At 49.0% G+C, this 12,714-nt stretch overlaps 1 protein-coding gene across 31 annotated transcripts in view; it reads right to left on the bottom strand.

Moving 5' to 3' along the window:
• JAKMIP3 (Janus kinase and microtubule interacting protein 3) overlaps nt 1–12,714 on the bottom strand; it is a 100,212-nt gene that overhangs the window by 61,981 nt on the left and 25,517 nt on the right. The window contains exon 2 of one of the 31 annotated variants that reach the window (XM_057506497.1): nt 10,651–10,757. The exons of the other annotated variants lie outside the window; for them this stretch is intronic. The gene's annotated coding sequence lies outside the window, so the exon portion shown is untranslated. The remainder of the gene's footprint in view (nt 1–10,650; nt 10,758–12,714) is intronic. 31 annotated transcript variants of the gene reach the window in all.

Here is a 12,714-nt window from a genome sequence, read left to right as displayed (position 1 = left end):
CAGAAGTGGTGTGCTGCACACATAATTTAGGGGAAATGCTGTAAGGTTGGTAATGCGTGTTCTGTCAGGAGTGGAAAGAAACAGTGTAGGTGTCTACTTGAGAGGGGCTCGTTTATAGCGCGCTGGGGGTGACTGAAGGCGGGAACTGGGGAAGGGCCAGAGGACATCAGCAAAAGGCGGGGTGGGCTGATCCCAGCCCTGAGCTCTGGCTGTGTCGGTGTGGATGCAGGGTGGCTCTGCCCTGAATCGGCAAGGGCTTCACTCGGGAAATGGCTCTGTAGGGAAACAGGAAAGCTGCTCAGGAAACACCTAAAGGCACCCAGTTGATATGCGGAGCCTGCTACTGGCTCTTGGAGCCCACTCCTGGGAACCGCATCCCGGCAGGGACAGTGAGGTGGGGACAGCGAGGTGGGGACAGCGCTGGGAAGATGAGCTGCCCCTGTGAGAGCTCAGCAAGTGGGAGTGTCTCCTGCCGGCTGCTGTAAGTGACCTGCTGTTTGCTTGGAAGGTCCTGGAACTTCCTGCCCTTAGCATGGCTCCCCTTTTCAGAATTTATCCCATTCAGTTTGATTCTGTCTATCTTGATTAACCAATATCTATTGCATATCCATCAGTTAAAAATACTTATAAAGTGCTTTTCTTAGTGAGATTTTTGTGGAAAGTTAACATTGTTACTGCAAATCTGAAACTTTCAGCTCTCTGTCATTTTATCCTGGAAACAATTTAATTAGAGCATGTTTTTAAAATAGAAGATGTCTTAGAAATAGGCTTGCTCCGTCCAGTGGGGCAAGCTGTGCTGGCTTGGGGAAGAGGGCCAGGGGTCACGCCAGGGACACGCAGCGTGGTGGGCAGACATGAAGTGCCTGGTACTGTCGCATCCTGATCCGGAATCCACGACTACATCACGTCACATGACAAAAGGGATTCTGCAAACGTGACAGACTGAGGGCCCTGGGATGGGGACAGGACCCTGACCGTCCCTGTGGTCCAGTCTAACTGCATGAGTCCAGCAAGACAGGCTTTCCAGCTGAGAAGGACCCGGCCCGCCCAGAGGGGGAGGAAGGCAGCCCCGGCCGGGAGGAGCAGAGCCTGGCGATCAGACAGCCTTCAGGCCGCACGACGCGAGGACACCGGGAAGGCGGGCAGTCACCCAGCCACAAGGAGCGCCATTCCCTGACCACCCAGAGACCAAGGAAACACAGCAGCCTCCAGAGGGGATGGCCTGCCCTGCTCTGATTCTCGCCTGCCCGGCATCCTGCTGGAGAGACAGGACAACCAGCTGGGGTCATCGTCCACCGCGGGATCTGTGGCCATGCATTTTGTCAGTGACAGAAAATGGGCAGAGATGACAGCATAACACGGGAAACAGCTCTGGGGAGGGGCCTGCCCCACGGGAGTGCCCACCTGTGAACCAGCGGTGCAGGCCTCAGCCACCCAGTGGGGTGTCCCTACGGGGCCACAGGTGCGGGGGCAGGTGGCGGGCTGGGCCGGGCCCTGGGGAGGGGGCCACCTCCTCCTGCGCCTTCCCGGGCCACAGGCTCCTGCCCCACTGGATGCAGGACTCGGTGGGCCGGACGGCCAGAACGCCAGCCTCTGATGGGCAGCTGGGCTGGCGCGGTGACTTGGTGGCCTGTGGTTAAACCTCAGTCCCTAAGGCCCAGTGGTTAGGGTGGCAGCAGAAAATGGACCTGCTCTGTCACCCTCTGAGATGCTTGGACTGAGGTGCCCAGAAATGGGTTTGGAGAAAGGTGGCAAGTTTACTTTAATGGAAAAATAGTTTCACTAGTCTAAATCATGTAATGTTGCTAAACAGAAAAAGACCCAATCACGTGGATGGCTAGATGATGGAGAAAGAGTCCACAGTTCAGAATCGGATGCTATATTACATGCAAGACTAGAAAACATTATAGCCAATGGTAAGGAGCAGAATATTACTCATAAACATTGGGAATACTGCCTTTCTGACATAAAGTTCTAAATGGATTAAGAGAATTAAGGGTGAGAAATCAAAGCATTAAAACTAGCAGGGGAAAGAAAAATGAGCATTTCTTAAACCTCTGGAGAGAGAGGCCTTTCTAGGCTCAAAGAAGATGAAAGGAAAAAAATCAATAGATCCAACACATTAAATAAAATATCACGTCTCTTTATTCCAAATGTCATGCAATTAAGGAGCTAGAAATAATTCGAAACAATATTTGCAGTAAATACAATAAAAAAGTTAATGCCTTTACTATATTAGGAGATTGTGAAATTACTAATAAAACACGAAGGGCTCTCAGGGTCTGTGGGTAACTAATGAGGTCATTTACTAACAAGGGGAAAAGAGTGATTTCACAATCATGAGGAAATCTCTTCTGCGTAAGACGTAGAAATCATAAGGGAATGTCCCTCCCATTCAGAAAATGAGAAAAGATTCACATAATCTACAAAATCATGTCTGTCCTGAGCCCATTAATGAGCTGAGGTCCTGAGGCCACTAAACAAGGGGGCCACACTCCAGATGGTGATCAGTGTGGGGCAGGCAGGCACATGAGCTGGTCGGCCTGCAGCAGAACCGGGGGCACGGTCGGGTGGGGATCAGCGTGAAACCCGGGAGCCCAGGCCCTCCCCATTCCCGCCGCAGGAGCTGGGGAAAGAGCCCTGCCTCCCGGTGAGAGCACAAGCCCAGAGGCCTGCCTGCAGGAGGAGGGAGGCCACCAGGCTCAGCATCCACTGGGACAGGGCAGAGTTGCCGCGGAGGAGCAGGCGGGTACTCCGGGGGCCAGCCCCCAAGTGCAGGCACAAACGCCTTGTCTAATTCAGAGCTGGACTGGAAGGATTGAGACCCCTGTCCCCAAAACAGGTCTCACACTGAATAACCAGCAGCAATGGTCTATTATGGGTGAGGGGCTGGGGCGCAGAAGGAGACTTCTGGGTGCAGGTGCGCTGGGAGGGGGCAGGAACCCAACAAACGCTGCAGGATCCCAGGCTCACTGAGCACAGCATATTGGCAGCCCACCTCTGGGGGAACCAGAACCCGTGGGGGACTGGGGTGGCGACAGAAACAGCAAAGCCCCAACCCAGTTCAGCCACCGCCGGGATCGATGCAGACTCACACACCAACATGAGAAGAGGTGTGCTCACTTTTGCGCGGGAATGTTGTTTTCCTCGGCCTCTACTGCTCTTCTACAGAGTCTGACATGCAATGAAAAATTTGAGACAGAAAAAAGCATGGAAAACTGCCCACTGTCAGCAAAGAAAGCAACTGAATGAACTAGATCCAGAGATGCTGAGCCGTGTCTACCGGACAGAGCGGTGAGGCCACTATGGCCAACATGCTTAAGGGCCCGGTGGGAAAGGTGCGCCTCACAGAGGAAGAGATGGAGCCCTGGAGCGGAGGCACAGGGGCCACACAAAGGCTCAAAAGGGGACATCAGAAATGACAAACGTGGTGTCAGAGGTGAAGAACCGCTTGTCTCATCAGAGGAGATGACACAGCTCAGGAAAGACTCAGTGATTGTGAAAACAGGTCAATAGAAATTAGCCAATATGAATCCAAGAAAGAAAGAAAAGAGAGCAGAATTTTAGTGTCAGCAATACCGAGCTGCCTAACACAGGGGCAAGTGGAGTCCCCGAGGAGAGAGAGAGAGTGGGGAGAAGGGATGCATGAAGAAAAAAAATGACAGAATGGTTCAAAATGAATGAAACACAACAAACCACAGATTCAAGGAGTTTAGGGATCTTCAAACGAGAAAACACCCAGACATAACATAGCCAAACTAACGAACACCAAGGGAAAGAGAAGCCAGGACAGGAGCCGGGGTGGGTGGGCGGCACGTCCCTCGGACGGGTGCAGGCTGGGGGTGAGGAGGGGTGGCCGGAGTGCATGGCGCTGGAGGGTCACAACAAGCATGGGAAGCCGGTCGGGCCAGAATTCCAGGCTCAGCAAAAATGACTTCAAAGATGAAGGCGTTACCACCTCATACCCATTAGAATGGCTACTACAAAAATGTTTAATAATTTTTTTTTAAAAAACAGAAAATGATAAGTGAAAATGTAGGTAAGTTGGAGCCCGTGTGCACTCATGGTGGGCATGTACGGCGCTGCAGCTGCCTTGGAAAACAGCCAGCCATTCCTCGGTTCGACATGGTTACCCTGTGACCTGGCAGCGCCACCCCTAGGTATATATATATATATACCCAAGAGAAAAAAAAAGAAAATGTCCACACAAAGTCCAAGGCAGCATTACTTACAACAGCCAAAAAGTGGAGACAACCTGATGAGCTGACACATGGATGAATAAAAACATGGCAGAGCCACATGGTGGGCAATTATTCGGCAATAAAAGGACTGAAGCTCTGGCCCGTGATCCAACATGATGTCCCTTGAAGATGTGACGCTAAGGGAAGGAAGGTCAATTCTGTATGATTCCATTTACATGAAGGGTCCAGAATACGCAGCTACGTGGAGAGAGAAAGTAGATTCATGGCTGCGGTGGGCTGGGGACAAGGGGGGTGGGGAGTGGCTGCTAAAGGTATAGGGTTTCTTGTTGCCGTGACAGAAATGTTCTAAATTTGTAGTGACAGTTGCATAGCTCTGTGAATATACTAAAACCTTGTGAATTCACACTTTAGGTGGGTGACTGACATATTAATAAAGTTGCTACCTAAAAAAGATTTAAATGTGAAGGAGAAATAAACTCTTTCAGAAAAACAGAAGTTGAGAGGATTTATCACCAGCAGATCTGCAGCACAAAAAAACAGTAAAGGACGTTCTTGAGGCAGCAGGGATGTTACCAGGTGGGACACTGGTCTACAGAGAGAAACTAAAAATAGCCAAAATGCTAAAAATGAGGGTGTATATGTGAAAGACCCATCTTATTTTCAATCCCTTTAAAATATAACATTCTTCAAAGCAAACCTAGTAACAATGCCTTGCACTGTACAACATGTATAGAAGTAAAATATCTGAAAATAATGGGAAGAAATGAGAAAGGGCAAGGGAAAGAGAAGGTCATTAATTATATATGAATTAGCATAATATCAAGGACTGTGATAAGCTAAAGATGATATTGAAACCCCTAAAACAAGCACCAGACATTAAAAAAGAAGTGTAATGAAGAAGCCAACAGCGGAGGTAAACTAGGACCATGAAAATCACTTAATCCCAAAGGAGGCAAGAAAAGGGAAATAACGAAGAGGTCATACACACAGAAAATCAAGAGCAGAAAACTAGATTTAAATCCAACCATGTCACTAAATATTAAATGCAAATGGACTGAACACACAATTTAAGGTAGACATTTTCAGATAAGATTTTTTGAAAAGACAAATACCAACTTTACATAATCTACAAGAAAGTCTCTAAATATAAAGGCATAGGTCAGTTAAAGGTAAAGTAACAGAAGTTATATCAAGCAAACTCCAGTTAAAAGTAAGCTGAAGTAATTGTATTAATGTTAAAACATGCAGATTTCAGAGCAAGAAACATTACTAAGGATTAAGAGGGACATTACATAATGATAAAGAAGCCTATGTATCAAGAAGATGTAGCAATCCTAAATATTCATGCATCAAACAACAGAGCTTCAAAAATACATAAAACCAATAGAAATGCAAACAGAAAAAGGAATATTCACAATTATAACTGGAGACTTCAAAACTCACCTCTTCAAGAGATAAAATAAGTGTGCAAAAATTGGTTAAGTATATAAAAGATTTCCGTTACTACCAACCAATTTGACACAGTGAACGTTTGTAGGATACATCACCCACTAGCAGCAGAATGGATAGTATTTTCAAGTGCACATAAAACATCCATCAAGACAGATCACATGCTATGCAAAAAAATAAATCTTATCAAAGTTAAAAGAACTGAAATGATTCTAAGTATGTTCTCTGGCAAAAAAAAAAATTAAACTAGAAATATATAGTAGATATAAAAAAATTAAATATTTGGAAATTTAAAAAGCACTTCTAAATAACCCACAGGTAAAAGAAGAGATTATAAGGAAATTAGAAAACTATTTTAAACTCAATGAAAATAAAAGCACAGTATACCAGAATTTGTGGGACACAACTAAAGTGGTATGGGGAGGAAAACTTATGATAATAAATACTTGCACTGGCAAACAAGGCCTCCAGTCACGACCTAATCACAGCCTAAGCTCCCATCTTAAAACACAGGACAGAGAAGAAGTAAATGCAAAGTAGGCAGCATAGAAATAGGAAAGATGTTAGTAGAAATCAATAAATTTGAAAACAAAACCAGTAAGAGAAATCAATGAAACTAAAAAATGGTGCTTTGAACATACCAATAATATTGAGAAACCTATGGAAAGATTGATTAGGAAAAAAAAAAGAAAAGACCTATTACCAGTATCAGGAATCATGGAGGGAAATCACTAAATATCCTACAGACAGATAACATAAGAGAAATGGTCAAATTCCTTGAAAGATACACACTAATAAAGCTCCCTCATAACTTGAGTAGCCTTTCATCCATTAAAGAAATTGAACTGGCGGCAAAAACCTTCCAAGAAAGAAAATCCTAGGCACAGACGCGCGCACTGCTGAATTCTACGGGGCCCACAGGGCACAGCTGACAACACACCTACATTAACCCCTCCAGAAGCACAGAGGAGAGGTGAACACTTGCCAGTTCTTCACAAGACTGACATTATTCTGATACCAAAACTAGACAATGATATTACAAGAAAAGAATAGCCCTCATTAAGATGGATGCAAAGGACCTAACAAAGCCAGCCACTCTATTCAGCAATACACAGAAAGGACAACAGAATGCGATCAAATGGGGAATACATAAGGAATGCAAAACTGGTTTAATATTTTTAAAAATGAGTCCATTTAATTCACTGTATTATATAGTGAAAAGAACAAACACAATTGTCTCAAAAGATGCAGCAAAGTCTTCTGACAGAAATAAAAACTCTAGGAATGAAAGGAAGCTCCCCAACCTGATGAGGGGCATCTACAAAAACAAAAACAAAAACCTTTGTAGCTGATGTCACACTTAACAGTGAAAGTGCTTTTCCCCTAAGATAGGGGAACAATGCAGAACACCTATTCTCCCTACTTCTACTCAATACTGAACAAGAAAAAGAAGTAAAAGACATACCAAATGGAAATAGATAAATCATTCTTATTCACATGTGACTTGATCTTCTATATAGAAAATCCCAAAGAATCTGTCTAGAACACGGAAGTAAGGGTAGCAAGTTAACAGAATAAAAGGTCAAAAGTGAAAAATCAATTATATTTATCAGTTATATTTCCATGTACTAGCAACAAATTACTCTGTTTCAAAACAGTTTTTACAATTTTACAATACACCAAAATAATATGAAATACCTAGGACTAAATCTAACAAAGTATTTACAATATTTGTACACTTAGAGCCACAAGAAATCCATGAGAGAAACGACCTAAACAAACGGAGAGATATACCGTGTTCATGGATCATGAAACTCAGTAGTTAGGATGTTAATTTTCTGCAAATTGAAACATAGATTAAATGCAATCCCAATTAAAATCCTGATTGGCCTTTTTTTTGTAGAAACTGACAAGCTGTTTCTAAAATAGATAACGGAAAAAGCAATTTAAGATAATAATCAAGATGGAGCTGGAAATCACTGCCTGACTTTCAGCTTACAAAGAATCTACAGTAATCAAGACAGTCTGGTATTGGGGTAAGGATACAGATCAATGGAGCAGAATAGAAAATAGAACATGTATTATCCGCTCAGTTGATATTTAACAAGGGGCCCAAGAAAATTCATTGGAGAAAAGATGACCTTTTGAACAAATGGTGCTGGAGCAATTAGGCCTCTGTGTGTGCCAAGGACCTCGCGGCTCAGTCCACGGGTCACACGTGGCAAGGAATGATCTGCAGAATCTGAGAGGCAACGGAGCAGCTGAGAAGCACCTACAAACGGAGAGCTGCTCGGAGGGGCGGGTCTGGGTGGGGACCTGGAGTGGATGAAACCACCGCGGCCTCCTTGCCGCCCAGCCGCGCTCCGGGTCTGGCAGGTGCAGAGCGTGCAGGAGGCTGGGGCCCCACAGCCCTGTGTCCCGTCGCGCCTGTGTGGCGCGCAGTGGAGGCGGAACAAAGTGGGGGGGAGGCCCTGGGTGAAGACCCAATACCTACCACCAGCCCCTCAGCCCACCCCACCCACCTCTTTATTCCCTTTGCTAAATGCCACCAAAGGTCCTTCTGGCCTGGGGTTCTCTCTTCTTTCCTCCCTGAGAGCAGAGGTGGTACAAGCCACGTTTGCTTTTTAATAAAACTCTGAAGGACATGCCCGCCAGCCACGGGGAGTCTGTGAGGCACTCAGAGATGAACGTCAGCCTCAAACACGTGGACCTTTTCGAACAAAGAGTCCAGGTGCTGACTCGTCCTGATTAAGTTCATTTCCAAACATCCAGGAGCCTCCTAAAGGTTTGTCTGGGGGGCTGGGGTGTAGACGGTGTTGATGAGAGTCGGAACCCTTCATCCTGAGTGGGACACAGTCACCAGCTCGGAATCCATCCCTCCCCGAGGCTGGGCCTGGCTTCCCTCTGAGGCCAGCTCTTCCTGAGCCCAGTCCACGGCTCGCTGGTGGGGTCTCCTGCGACACCCCGTGCGGACTGTGTCCACCTGGAAGGTGATGCCACGGGCATGTGCTGGCGTAATTTCCTGAGGTGTTAGGGGCACAGGTGAGACTAGTCACACAAGAGGGCCTCCAGGAAGGCTGCAGGGGGAATGGACGCGGCCCGCTGGGGAGCACACCTGTCGGTAAGTGGAGGCTGCTGCTGGCATGCGGGCCCAGGCGGCCAGGGCTGGATGTGGGCAGTGAGCACCTCTGGTCTGGGGCCCTGGAGCCCATTCACCCGCCTGAAGCTCACCTTGGGGGCTGGACCAGCAGGGCTGTGTTTCCGAGACAGGCAACATGTGCCCGTGAAATTCACAGGGGAAGATGGGTGACATTTTCACGGGGCCACACTGTTCCTGCTGCGCAGGTCCTGGCCTTCAACCCCTGTACCAAAGAGGGCTGTTTGCGGCCTGAACGGAAAACTGTCATCGCCACCCACCCGCACCTGCCAACGGAGGCGCGAGGAGGGCAGCAGGAGGCGGTCTCTGCCGGGGGTGCTCCCAGCTCACGCAGCCCGGCAGGCCCGCCACCAGGCCCCGGCGCTCGCCGACAGCAGCTGGCCCCACGCCCGCAGGGCTGCAGTGGCGGCCCCTCGCCCTCTGAGCCCCCGGCGTTGCAAGCACACCCCGCTGTCTGGTGAGATCCTACTGTCGGGTAGGGTCTTACAGGGCAGGCCTTCCATGGGCTGCCTGCTCAGCAACACCAGCCACCACACACTCTTAACAGGTGCCCCTCAAATCATCACCCAATCGCGGAAAAGAAAACGGATACGAGTTGTGCGCGCCGCGCACACCCAGCCATCTCCGCAGCCCCGGGAGTGGGTGTGCTGTCATCTGCAAGATACTGTTTGTCTGCTGCTCAAATCCCAGGGAGCCTCTGGCCTGAAGGGAGTGGGCCCAGCCCTCCTTCCAGTGCACAGAGCATGCATAGGAAAGAAGTTTCAGCACCTTCCTCTGTGATATTCTCTACGGATTTAAGCTCACATGTTCCCCGCAGGATGCACGATGCGCGGAGGGCTGACCTCTCTGGCGCACGGCCCCCCTCAGGAGCCAGGCGGCATTTCACTACCGATCTGTTCAGAGGCGTGTATCTAGCAAGGAGACTCCGAAATGCCCGACTGTGATCTCGGCTGTGGATGGGAACAGCTTTCTCTGTGCTGTCACTGCCCCCCCCCCCCACTCATGAACCAGCTGCAGAACGCAAGGCAGGGGCCGGTGTTTCATCTGGCGCCTGCTGGCGCGTCTCAGAGCCCCTCTCTTCACATCTCAGCAAACGGCAATATCAGATCCCCTTGCGTTGTTTCCACCACAGCCATGCCGGCCCCAGTCAAGCACCGGTTTTCTCTGGACAACCAGAGAAACTGAGGCAGGAGGCAAGAATGACCACTTCTTTCACAGAAAAGTGGTGGGAATCAGTGAAGAAGCAGCTGTTTCCTAAGAACACGAGAGCAGAAGGAGGTGGCCTAAGAAGTGTGGTCAAGGGGCAAATTGTCCTTCTTGATTAAGTTTCAGAAAAACACCACCCAAGCACAGGGCAGGTAGGGGCTGAGGCTGGGGCCACACAGGTGTGCAGGTGCTAAAATGGAAGTGAGGCCCAGCCAGGACTGGGGGCGGGGCCTGTGCACACAGCGCTCACCACGCCCGGGCTGAGTGAGGTCACAGCCTGGCTCCCCACCCGTGGCTGCCATGGAAACAAGCTCTGGCTTTGCCGATGTGATAAAAAAAACTCCGTGTTTAAGAGGAGAAACCTCCTGGCCTGAAGGAAGGGGGCCCAGCCCTCCTTCCAGTGCACACAGAGCATGAATAGGGAAGACGTTTCAGCACCTCGCTCTGTGATATTCTCTACAGATTTAAGCTGACATGTTCCCCCAGGCTGTTAGCTTTCTAGCTGCATATGCATGCACGCTAAATACGGAAGCGAGTTCAATAGCTCAGACCTGTGCAGAAAGACCTCAGCCCACAATGAAACAGCAGAGCCCCTGCAGCGTCCAGAACAGAAGCACCCGCGTCTCCGGCACTTACAGTTGTCTGTCCTCACCGCGTCTCATCCTGCCCGGCTCTCCCAAGACGCAGGCCTGTGTGTGCGACCAGTCACAGGCTTCTATGACTCAGCAAGGCTTCCAGCTTTCCTGTTTCAGATGGAATTTACCACGCTGTAACTACCTCCAGGGGGAGGCACCATCCCCTGGCGTTCCTCAGCAGAAGCCTATAGCAGGATCACTACGCTCCCGAAGGAGGAGGAGGCCGTGTAAATGCTGCACACAGACAGGTGCTCCCGGTAACGCCAGGAGGCTCCACTGGGAGCCTGCACAGACCACCAGGGGTGGGGAGGGAGCTGCTGCTCTGCCCACTGGGAAAGGCACAGCCCTGGGGATGAGGTCCAGAAAGCTGCTCTGCTCTGTGTTCACAGGAGGGATCCTGGGCCCAGGGCCGGTGCGACCACAGCCTCACAGGACCAGACAGGTGAGGGGCAGGCAGTGTGGGTGACTCTGCCCACGGGCTTTCCCAGCTCTGCCTCAGGAGCGTGTGCTGGTCCGCTTTGCCTTAGAGGATCCCCTCTGGACTTTGTCACTAAAGACCAATAGTATGAGCAAACTTCCACTCCAAAGAACATCTTTTATTTGAAATGGTGAGACATAGAAGGGGTTGGTATCCATGAAAATGCAGAAATGAATCCAGCAGATAAGACCAGGGATTGCTGAGCACATGAGCCCCTGGCAGAAACTCCAGCTGGACCCTCAAACTTCCTGAGAACCAAACTAACTCAGTTCGCCTTTTGGGAAATGCAGCCGCCTCCAGGCTTCCGGGCTGGAGGCACTAGAATCCAGCTGGTCCTATTCAATCAGGGAAACAGTCAGGGCCTGATGCAGGTGGCCTGGCCTGCCCGGCCTTGCCCAGGACATAAACTGCAGCTGTCCCAGAGTCTGGAAGTGTGCAGGGGACACAGCTCCTGGCCCTGGTCCTCCCCAGAGGGTCATGCAACCCCTGCTCCCAGCCAGCTCTGCCCTAGGCACCTAGGTCTATACCCACCCCTGCCCAGTCCCATCTCTTCCCACTGGACTCAAATGTTCAAATTCCACCCAATACCAGAGCAGCGGGCATCCTTCTGACATGACCCACAGAGTAAATGCCAATAATAACAAAATATGACAAAACATTAATGATTGTGGAACCTTAGCTTTGGTGATACTTGCTGTTCATCCAGTTCTGGTTAATGCTCACTAATTAAAACCAATTACCAAGCTGACTAATTACGACCATTTCTATGCCTTTGACAAGATGCTACTGATGCTGCTGAGGACCTCTCCCGATCGGTACTCTCCAGGCCCTGACATGCTCTGCTCACTCGACAGTCACGAAAAGTCCATGGACGGCCTATTACCACTGTGTCCACGTTCCAGGGGAGGAACCTGAGGCCCCGGGAGGATGGGCAGTCTGCACCCACTCTCACAGTGGACAGGCACTGCGGCCAGAGGCACCCACCGAGCAGACACCATCAGGCCCTACAACAGGAACACACTCATGCTGTGGGTCTGTCAAGGCCCCAGCACCTGTCTCAGAGGGTGGCCACTCTCTGGGTCAGAGAGACACAGCAGCTGGTGGCCTCTGCAGGCAACTAACTGTAACTCAGCAATTCAACTTCTAGAAATTTATCCTAAGGAAATGATGTAATGATGGTACTTTTGTAGAGATTTACTTAACAAATACTCTCATCACACTTCCTCTGTGCCAGGCACTGTGCCAGGAACTTCAAACATAACTCATTTAGGGAGGATTACAGCAATGTTGCTGATAATGTAACAGCGAACGATTGAAAGAGTCCTAAATGTCCAACAGCAGAGAGACAGTTTACATAAGGACAGACCTCACGCTACAGGAACACAACGGCAGCATTTAAAAGTACCTTACATCCATACGTACTGACATAGATATAATCAACATATTAAGGATTTTTTAAAGCCAACTATAAAAGAAGAGTATAGTGTGATCGCATTTATATTTTTCAACATGCAAAAGAATGAAGTTGGGCCCTTACCTAACACACTACATGAAATTAACTCAAAATAGATCAGGATCTAAAGGTAA

The sequence above is a fragment of the Manis pentadactyla genome, chromosome 8 (assembly GCF_030020395.1).
Source record: "Manis pentadactyla isolate mManPen7 chromosome 8, mManPen7.hap1, whole genome shotgun sequence".
NCBI classification, from domain to species: Eukaryota; Metazoa; Chordata; class Mammalia; order Pholidota; family Manidae; genus Manis; species Manis pentadactyla.
Note: the sequence above shows the minus strand (reverse complement) of the source record. Positions and strands in the feature narration are given on the sequence as shown.